This window comes from Bos grunniens, chromosome 25 (genome assembly GCF_055505025.1).
Source record: "Bos grunniens cultivar Pamir isolate PY7600 chromosome 25, Bosgru_T2T1.0, whole genome shotgun sequence".
Classification (NCBI taxonomy): domain Eukaryota; kingdom Metazoa; phylum Chordata; class Mammalia; order Artiodactyla; family Bovidae; genus Bos; species Bos grunniens.
Genome location: NC_141189.1, coordinates 27812512 through 27820445, shown reverse-complemented (window position 1 = coordinate 27820445; position 7934 = coordinate 27812512). Strand labels below are relative to the sequence as shown.

The 7934-nt window shown below is 38.8% G+C and overlaps 1 long non-coding RNA gene across 1 annotated transcript in view; it reads left to right on the top strand.

Annotated features, from left to right (window-relative positions):
• Window positions 1–225: 225 nt before the first annotated feature.
• The window catches only part of LOC147345350 (uncharacterized), a 181592-nt gene continuing 173883 nt past the window's right edge, over window positions 226–7934 (top strand). The window contains exon 1 of the long non-coding RNA XR_015155058.1: window positions 226–244. This is a non-coding gene — a long non-coding RNA (uncharacterized LOC147345350). The remainder of the gene's footprint in view (window positions 245–7934) is intronic.

The following is a 7934-nucleotide window of genomic DNA, read 5'->3' as shown; positions in this document are numbered from 1 at the left end:
TGTTTGAGATCTTGAGAATCTCCTCAACTTCAACTCAATGGGGCCCTTCCAATATATTAGCATGAGGGGTCAGATGCTACTTCGTTGTACATGCCTTTAATTGTCCTTGCTTTCTTCTCTTTCTAGGACAACTCCTATCACCTCCTTGTTAGCTCGTTTGCCCCTGGAAAAACATTCCTATGCAAATAAACCCATAAGAGGAGCCCTGAGCCCGCCAACACAAATATTTCATCACCATATTTAGGTAAGTAAAAAGACTTCACCATATATTATTTAGAGGTTATCACAGGATATATGCAATTTGTGTGCTATTTTTTAACCTACTATAGTGTGAATATATTCTCATGTTATTAAAAATTCTTCCTAATTGTATTTTTTGCTGGCTATCAGAACTTTCCATCCTCTGGCTATATACCATAATATATTTCATCAACTTCTTACCTTCAGCATTTGGGCACTATTTTCTTTTATTGCTATTATAAATAATGCTGTGATGAACATTCTTGGGCATAAATCTGTGTTTACATTTCTGATTATTTGCTTAGGATAGTTTCTTATAGGAGAGGAGGATTGCTGAATTGAAAGTTATGAGGGTTTTGATTGTAAGGGTTTTCAAACCATATTGCAAAATTGCTTTCTAGAGAGTTTGTATCAATTAATCATCCCTTCATCAATGAAAGAGAATTACAGTGTATTCTGAGGTTCTCTTTTAAAATCGTATCAACCATGTCTACATGTTGCTACAGAGGCTTTATAACTATCATTTGTAGTGGCTGCATGAAGCTTGACTGCCGTGATGTGCTGCAATCATCCTCTTTAAGAAGAGGTTGCTAATTGATGCTGTTCCTGCTGAGCTCTTCCTGGTCCTGCCAAATGGAGCGCCTCCATCAAGTCACAGCTGTTTGGAATCCATCTGGCCCTCCAGGGCTGTTCTGTCAACTTTCCACATCCATGGGTAGTATTTCTTAAGCACATACTTTCCTTTAATGATATTTCAAAAAGTGGGGGTTTCTTGGAGCAGAATCCAACCCACGTTGGTGACATGGGTCTTTGGCTAGGACAAAAGATATCTCAACTAGTGCATTCATTCTGCCTGATGCTGGTTGAAATGGATGAGAGCTGGAATGGGAGTCAGAAGATTTGGGATGAGACTGGACATTTTTTGGTTACATCTTGTGTGCTGTGGCTACCAACTGGAGATTTTCTGGTTTCAGTGGACAGAGACTTCACTCATACTACTTACAAAGAATAATTCACTGTGTCATGTAAATGAAGGTATCAGGGATGTTAGTTTCAGGTATGGCTGGATCCAGGGTTTCTACTAATGCTACAGCCTTGATTTGTTCTCCAATATCTTCATTCTGTATATCTCTATATTGGTTCAGTTCTCAGAACACCCTTCTTATAGAGGATCACAAAAGTTGTTCTCAAATACCCTAGTACAAGAGTCAACAAATCATGACCCAGGGTCAAATACAGTCTGCTGCCTAATTTTTTAAACTAAATACTGGGACAAAGCATGCTTATTTGTATATATATGGTTTATGGCTACTTCTGTTCTAGAGCAGCAGAGAGTTCAGTAACTATGACAGAGACTATTTTTGGCTCCAGAGCCTAAAATATTTACTATCTGGCCCTTTACAGAAAAGTTTTGCTGATTCCTACTGTAATAAAAAGTATACTAATCCTCAGTCTCAAAAATTTCTCCACACTTGATCAATTATTGCTCCCCAGCAATCCTTGGTTTCATACCATAGTTTTTTCCTAACCTCTTGAATCCAGAGGCCTGTTCTTGGAACTTCTAACTGGCTCAGGCAATAATCATTCTATACTATTTCCCTTAGTTCCACCTACCACAGAGAGGACATGTGTGGTCTTGTTCCTACTCCTGATCATACTTCCCAGCTCCTGCCAGTCAGGAGGAAAGGGCACCTAGACTGTTCTCTCACCCCCAGGGATTCCAGTTGTCCTCTCCTGTTATGGGGCAGCTTCAGCTATGAAGATACCATGCCTGCAGGAGTCTAAATGCTTCTTACTCATGAGCATGTTGAGTTCCTGAAAAATGGCTCATGGTGTCTGTCTTTGAATCTAATACATGGCTATGGAGGTTGCTTAGATCAGTGATTTTTCAAACCCCATTCATGAATCAGACAAAAGTAGATTCCTTTTTTATTATTACTATTTTGAGTGAAGTTCAACAGAAAAAAAAAAAGGTAATATAAGTGTTTGATGTGTGTGTGTTAAAGTCATTAGAATCTTAACTGCCCTTCAATCTCATTTCCCTTTCCCCAGAAGTCCCTTAACTATAACTCCAGTGTTAAACCTGACACCAGCCTTAACCCTAATCTAACCCTACTCTTACCTACTTTAACATTACCTATTCTTATCTACTCAAACATTACCCAAATCTAACCTACCCATAACATTAACCTTGATCCAAGCTCAAAACCTTAACCCTAAACCTAAATCTTTTAAAAAAAGTTATTTATTTTTAATTGATGGCTAATTGCTTTACAGAACTAAACCTAAATCTTTTTTTTTTTCAGTTTTATTTATTTTATTTTATTTTTTAACTTTACAATATTGTATTAGTTTTGCCAAATATCGAAATGAATCCGCCACAGGTATACCTGTGTTCCTCATCCTGAACCCTCCTCCCTCCTCCCTCTCCATACCCTCCCTGGGTCGTCCCAGTGCACCAGCCCCAAACATCCAGTATCGTGCATTGAACCTGGACTGGCAACTCGTTTCATACATGATATTATACATGTTTCAATGCCATTCTCCTAAATCTCCCCACCCTCTCCCTCTCCCACAGTGTCCATAAGACTGATCTATATATCAGTGTCTCTTTTGCTGTCTCGTACACAGGGTTTTGTTACCATCTTTCTAAATTCCATATATATGCATTAGTATACTGTATTGGTGTTTTTCTTTCTGGCTTACTTCACTCTGTATAATAGGCTCCAGTTTCATCCATCTCATTAGAACTGATTCAAATGTATTCTTTTTAATGGCTGAGTAATACTCCATTGTGTACATGTACCACAGCTTTCTTATCCATTCATCTGCTGATGGGTTGCTTCCATGTCCTGGCTATTATAAACAGTGCTGCGATGAACATTGGGGTACACGTGTCTCTTTCCCTTCTGGTTTCCTCAGTGTGTATGCCCAGCAGTGGGATTGCTGGATCATAAGGCAGTTCTATTTCCAGTTTTTTAAGGAATCTCCACACTGTTCTCCATAGTGGCTGTACTAGTTTGCATTCCCACCAACAGTGTAAGAGAGTTCCCTTTTCTCCACACCCTTTCCAGCATTTATTGCTTGTAGACTTTTGGATCGCAGCCATTCTGACTGGCGTGAAATGGTACCTCATAGTGGTTTTGATTTGCATTTCTCTGATAATGAGTGATGTTGAGCATCTTTTCATGTGTTTGTTAGCCATCTGTATGTCTTCTTTGGAGAAATGTCTATTTAGTTCTTTGGCCCATTTTTTGATTGGGTCATTTATTTTTCTGGAGTTGAGCTGTAGGAGTTGCTTGTATATTTTTGAGATTAGTTGTTTGTCAGTTGCTTCATTTGCTATTATTTTCTCCCATTCTGAAGGCTATCTTTTCACCTTGCTAATAGTTTCCTTTGTTGTGCAGAAGCTTTTAAGTTTAATTAGGTCCCATTTGTTTATTTTTGCTTTTATTTCCAATATTCTGGGAGGTGGGTCATAGAGGATCCTACTGTGATGTATGTCGGAGAGTGTTTTGCCTATGTTCTCCTCTAGGAGTTTTATAGTTTCTGGTCTTACGTTTAGATCTTTAATCCATTTTGAGTTTATTTTTGTGTATGGTGTTAGAAAGTGCTCTAGTTTCATTCTTTTACAAGTGGTTGACCAGTTTTCCCAGCATCACTTATTAAAGAGATTGTCTTTAATCCATTGTATATTCTTGCCTCCTTTGTCAAAGATAAGGTGTCCATATGTCCATGGATTTATCTCTGGGCTTTCCGTTTTGTTCCATTGATCAATATTTCTGTCTTTGTGCCAGTACCATACTGTCTTGATAACTGTGGCTTTGTAATAGAGCCTGAAGTCAGGTAGGTTGATTCTTCCAGTTCCATTCTTCTTTCTTAAGATAGCTTTGGCTATTAGAGGTTTTTTGTATTTCCATACAAATTGTGAAATTATTTGTTCTAGCTCTGTGAAGAATACTGTTGGTAGCTTGATAGGGATTGCATTGAATCTATAAATTGCTTTGGGTAGTATACTCATTTTCACTATATTGATTCTTCCAATCTATGAACATGGTATATTTCTCCATCTGTTAGTGTCCTCTTTGATTTCTTTCACCAGTGTTTTATAGTTTTCTATATATAGGTCTTTAGTTTCTTTAGGTAGATATATTCCTAAGTATTTTATTCTTTCCATTGCTATGGTGAATGGAATTGTTTCCTTAATTTCTCTTTCAGTTTTCTCATTATTAGTGTATAGGAATGCAAGGGATTTCTGTGTGTTGATTTTATATCCTGCAACTTTACTATAATCATTGATTAGTTCTAGTAATTTTCTGGTGGAGTCTCTAGGGTTTTCTATGTAGAGGATCATGTCATCTGCAAATAGTGAGAGTTTTACTTCTTCTTTTCCAATTTGGATTCCTTTTATTTCTTTTTCTGCTCTGATTGCTGTGGCCAAAACTTCCAAAACTGTGTTGAATAGTAATGGTGAAAGTGGGCACCCTTGTCTTGTTCCTGACTTTAGAGGAAATGCTTTCAATTTTTCACCATTGAGGACAATGTTTGCTGTGGGTTTGTCATATATAGCTTTTATTATGTTGAGGTATGTTCCTTCTATTCCTGCTTTCTGGAGAGTTCTTATCATAAATGGATGTTGAATTTTGTCAAAGGCTTTCTCTGCATCTATTGAGATAATCGTATGGTTTTTATTTTTCAATTTGTTAATGTGGTGTATTACATTGATTGATTTGCGGGTATTGAAGAATCCTTGCATCCCTGGGATAAAGCCCACTTGGTCATGGTGTATGATCTTTTTAATGTGTTGTTGGATTCTGATTGCTAGAATTTTGTTAAGGATTTTTGCATCTATGTTCATCAGTGATATTGGCCTGTAGTTTTCTTTTTTTGCGGCATCTTTGTCAGGTTTTGGTATTAGGGTGATGGCCTCACAGAATGAGTTTGGAAGTTTACTTTCCTCTGCAATTTTCTGGAAGAGTTTGAGCAGGATAGGTGTTAGCTCTTAAATCTTAACCCTAACCTTCATTCTCAAATTTAAGTCTAGGACTTTGAGTTTGATAGCGATCATCTTAGAATAATTTCATTAGCCATGTTATTCAGTGGAATTTCCTGGTAATTTTTCACTGAAAGAGGTTAGTCAGAAGTTACATAAAAAAGGAGGGATGAGAAGAGTCATATTTACAATTATAAAGGAAGTGCATTGGTTGCTGGAAAAGCTTAGTATTTCCACAGACACTCTCAGGTAAATAATTATTTTAAGCAAGCAACAAGCATGTTCCCTTTATATCAAGATGAAGATATCACTTCTGCCTCACTTTCAGACCATGTGTAGAGTCCTCATGTTGGGGAGAAGTGTCTATTTGTGTTTTGAGTCATGTTGGATTGGAAGGTTATTTACCTGAATCTCAATTGAAGCTGGTAGGACTACCTCCTGAAATTCATGGTTCTCTAACATCCAGGGTCAACAAAATCCATGTAAAGGGAAACTATAGGAAAGGAAAGAATATATTTGAGAAGGTAGAATAAAGGAGAGAAAAAGGATGGGATGGGTGAGAAGAAAGGATGAGAAATAACGAAAGAGACATCCTAAGTCCCAGTCACTAATCTCAGTCTGGTCGGATGAGTCCTCTGCTTTCAGTTCTTCAATGGTTGTGCAGTGTCTACAGGATAAAGCCCAGGTTGCTTGCCAGCACACACAATGAAAATCATCTTGTACCACCCTATTCTGGAATCCTGTATTTCAGTGCTACCCATGTATATGAAGTTTCCCCAACGTACCATGCTGTCATACTTCTGTTTATGCATGCTGTTCTCTCTTTCTGGAATGCTCTTACTCTTTTTATCTGTCTGGATAGATTCTCCATTTGGCTCCCTCTGACCCCCCTCCATGCTCCTTCGCTGTGCCCCAGGCTCACGTCAATCATAGCACTCTTTCCTTCATTTAGCAAGCTCTACTCTGTGCCAGGTGCTGTGTTAGATGGTGAATATTAACAGTCAGTATCTCAGGAGGAGGAAATGGCAACCCACTCCAGTATTCTTGCCTGGGAAATCCCATGGACAGAGGAGCCTGGCGGGCTATAATCCATGGAGTCAGAGTCGCAAGGAGTTGGATACAACTGAGCGACTGAGCATATACCATCTCAATCCCAAGTAGTTGTGGAAACAGATAAGTCACCAGGAAGTTACCCAGCCACACTGTGATATGGGATATTCAAGGGTGTTAGGCTCCTGGAGGAAGGCGGCTCCTCCAAGCCTGGGGCTGAGTGCTCTAGGAGGGTGAGTAGCATGATGAAAGAGTGTGAAGAGAGAAAGGCCTTGAAACCTGGAAGGTGTGAAAGCAGTTTAGGAAGATTTAGTCTGTGGCGAGAGTTAGACAGGAGCCAGGTCATAAAGGGCTTTGCCAGCTGTATTAAATATTTGGATTCTATCCTTAGAACTGCAAGAAAACCACTGAAAATTTCAAGCAGAAGATTCACACAATAATAATGTACTTTGGCTATATTTGTTTTATTTTCTTGTTGTCTCCTACACTAATAATAATCTCAGCTAATGTTACTGGAGGAGGCCATAAGAAAGATATTATGTTGAACTCTTCATACAGATTATCTCAGTTAAGGCTTGTCCAGAATCACTGCAGATTTCTCCAAAAATCACTGCAAACAGTGACTATAGTCTTGAATTAAAAGATGCTTGCTCCTTGAAAGGAAAGGTATAAGAAACCTAGACAGCGTATTAAAAAGTGAAGACATCACTTTGCTGACAAAGGTCAGTATAGGCAAAGCTATGGTTTTTCCAGTAGTCATGTATGGGTGTAAGAGTTGGACCATAAAGAAGGCTGAGTGCCAAGAATTGATGCCTTCAAATTGTGATACTTGAGAAGACTCGAGAGTCCCTTGGACTGCAAGGAAATCAAACCAGTCAATCTTAAAGGAAATCAACCATGAATATTCATTGGAAGGACTGATGCTGAAGCCAAAGCTCCAGCACTTTGGCTACCTGATGTGAAGAAGTGACTCGTTGGAAAAGACCGTGATGCTGGGAAAGATTGAAGGCAAAAGGAGAAGAGGGTGGCAGAGGATGAGATGGTTGGAGGGCATCACCAACTCAGTGGACATGAGTTTAAGCAAACTCCTAGAGATAGTGAAGGACAGGAAGCCTGGTGTGCTGCAGTCCATGGGGTTGCAAAGAGTTGGACACAACTTAGCAACTCAACAACAACAACAAAGCTTGTTACTATAAGATAGGTACTGCTGTATAAGATTATTATTTCATCAAAAAGAGATTCAGAGAGATTAATTAACTTGTTAAATGCTTCTACCCATTAGAATAATTCAGCACTTCTTAATTATCTAAAATTGAGATATTCATAGTAGCTACTTGAGAGAACTCAGAGTATATTTACTTGTGTGATCTTATTCATCCACTTGATAGTCTTAGAACTCTTGAAAAGGTGTAGTTTCCATTTCGTGAATGATGACATCGAGGAGGTGATTTGGCCAGGTACTCCCAGGTGAGGTCTCAGTCTCTTGGACACTCAGCTCTTGAGGATTGACCCTATATTTCATTAGTCTTCATGGTGTGGGTTCCAGTGCACAGAAAGTATCTGGCTATAATGGTTATGGTGAGCACATGTCTACACACAGGATTGGAAGAATAAGGTTCTTTTCTCATTCTTGGGTGAGGAAAATGCTGGA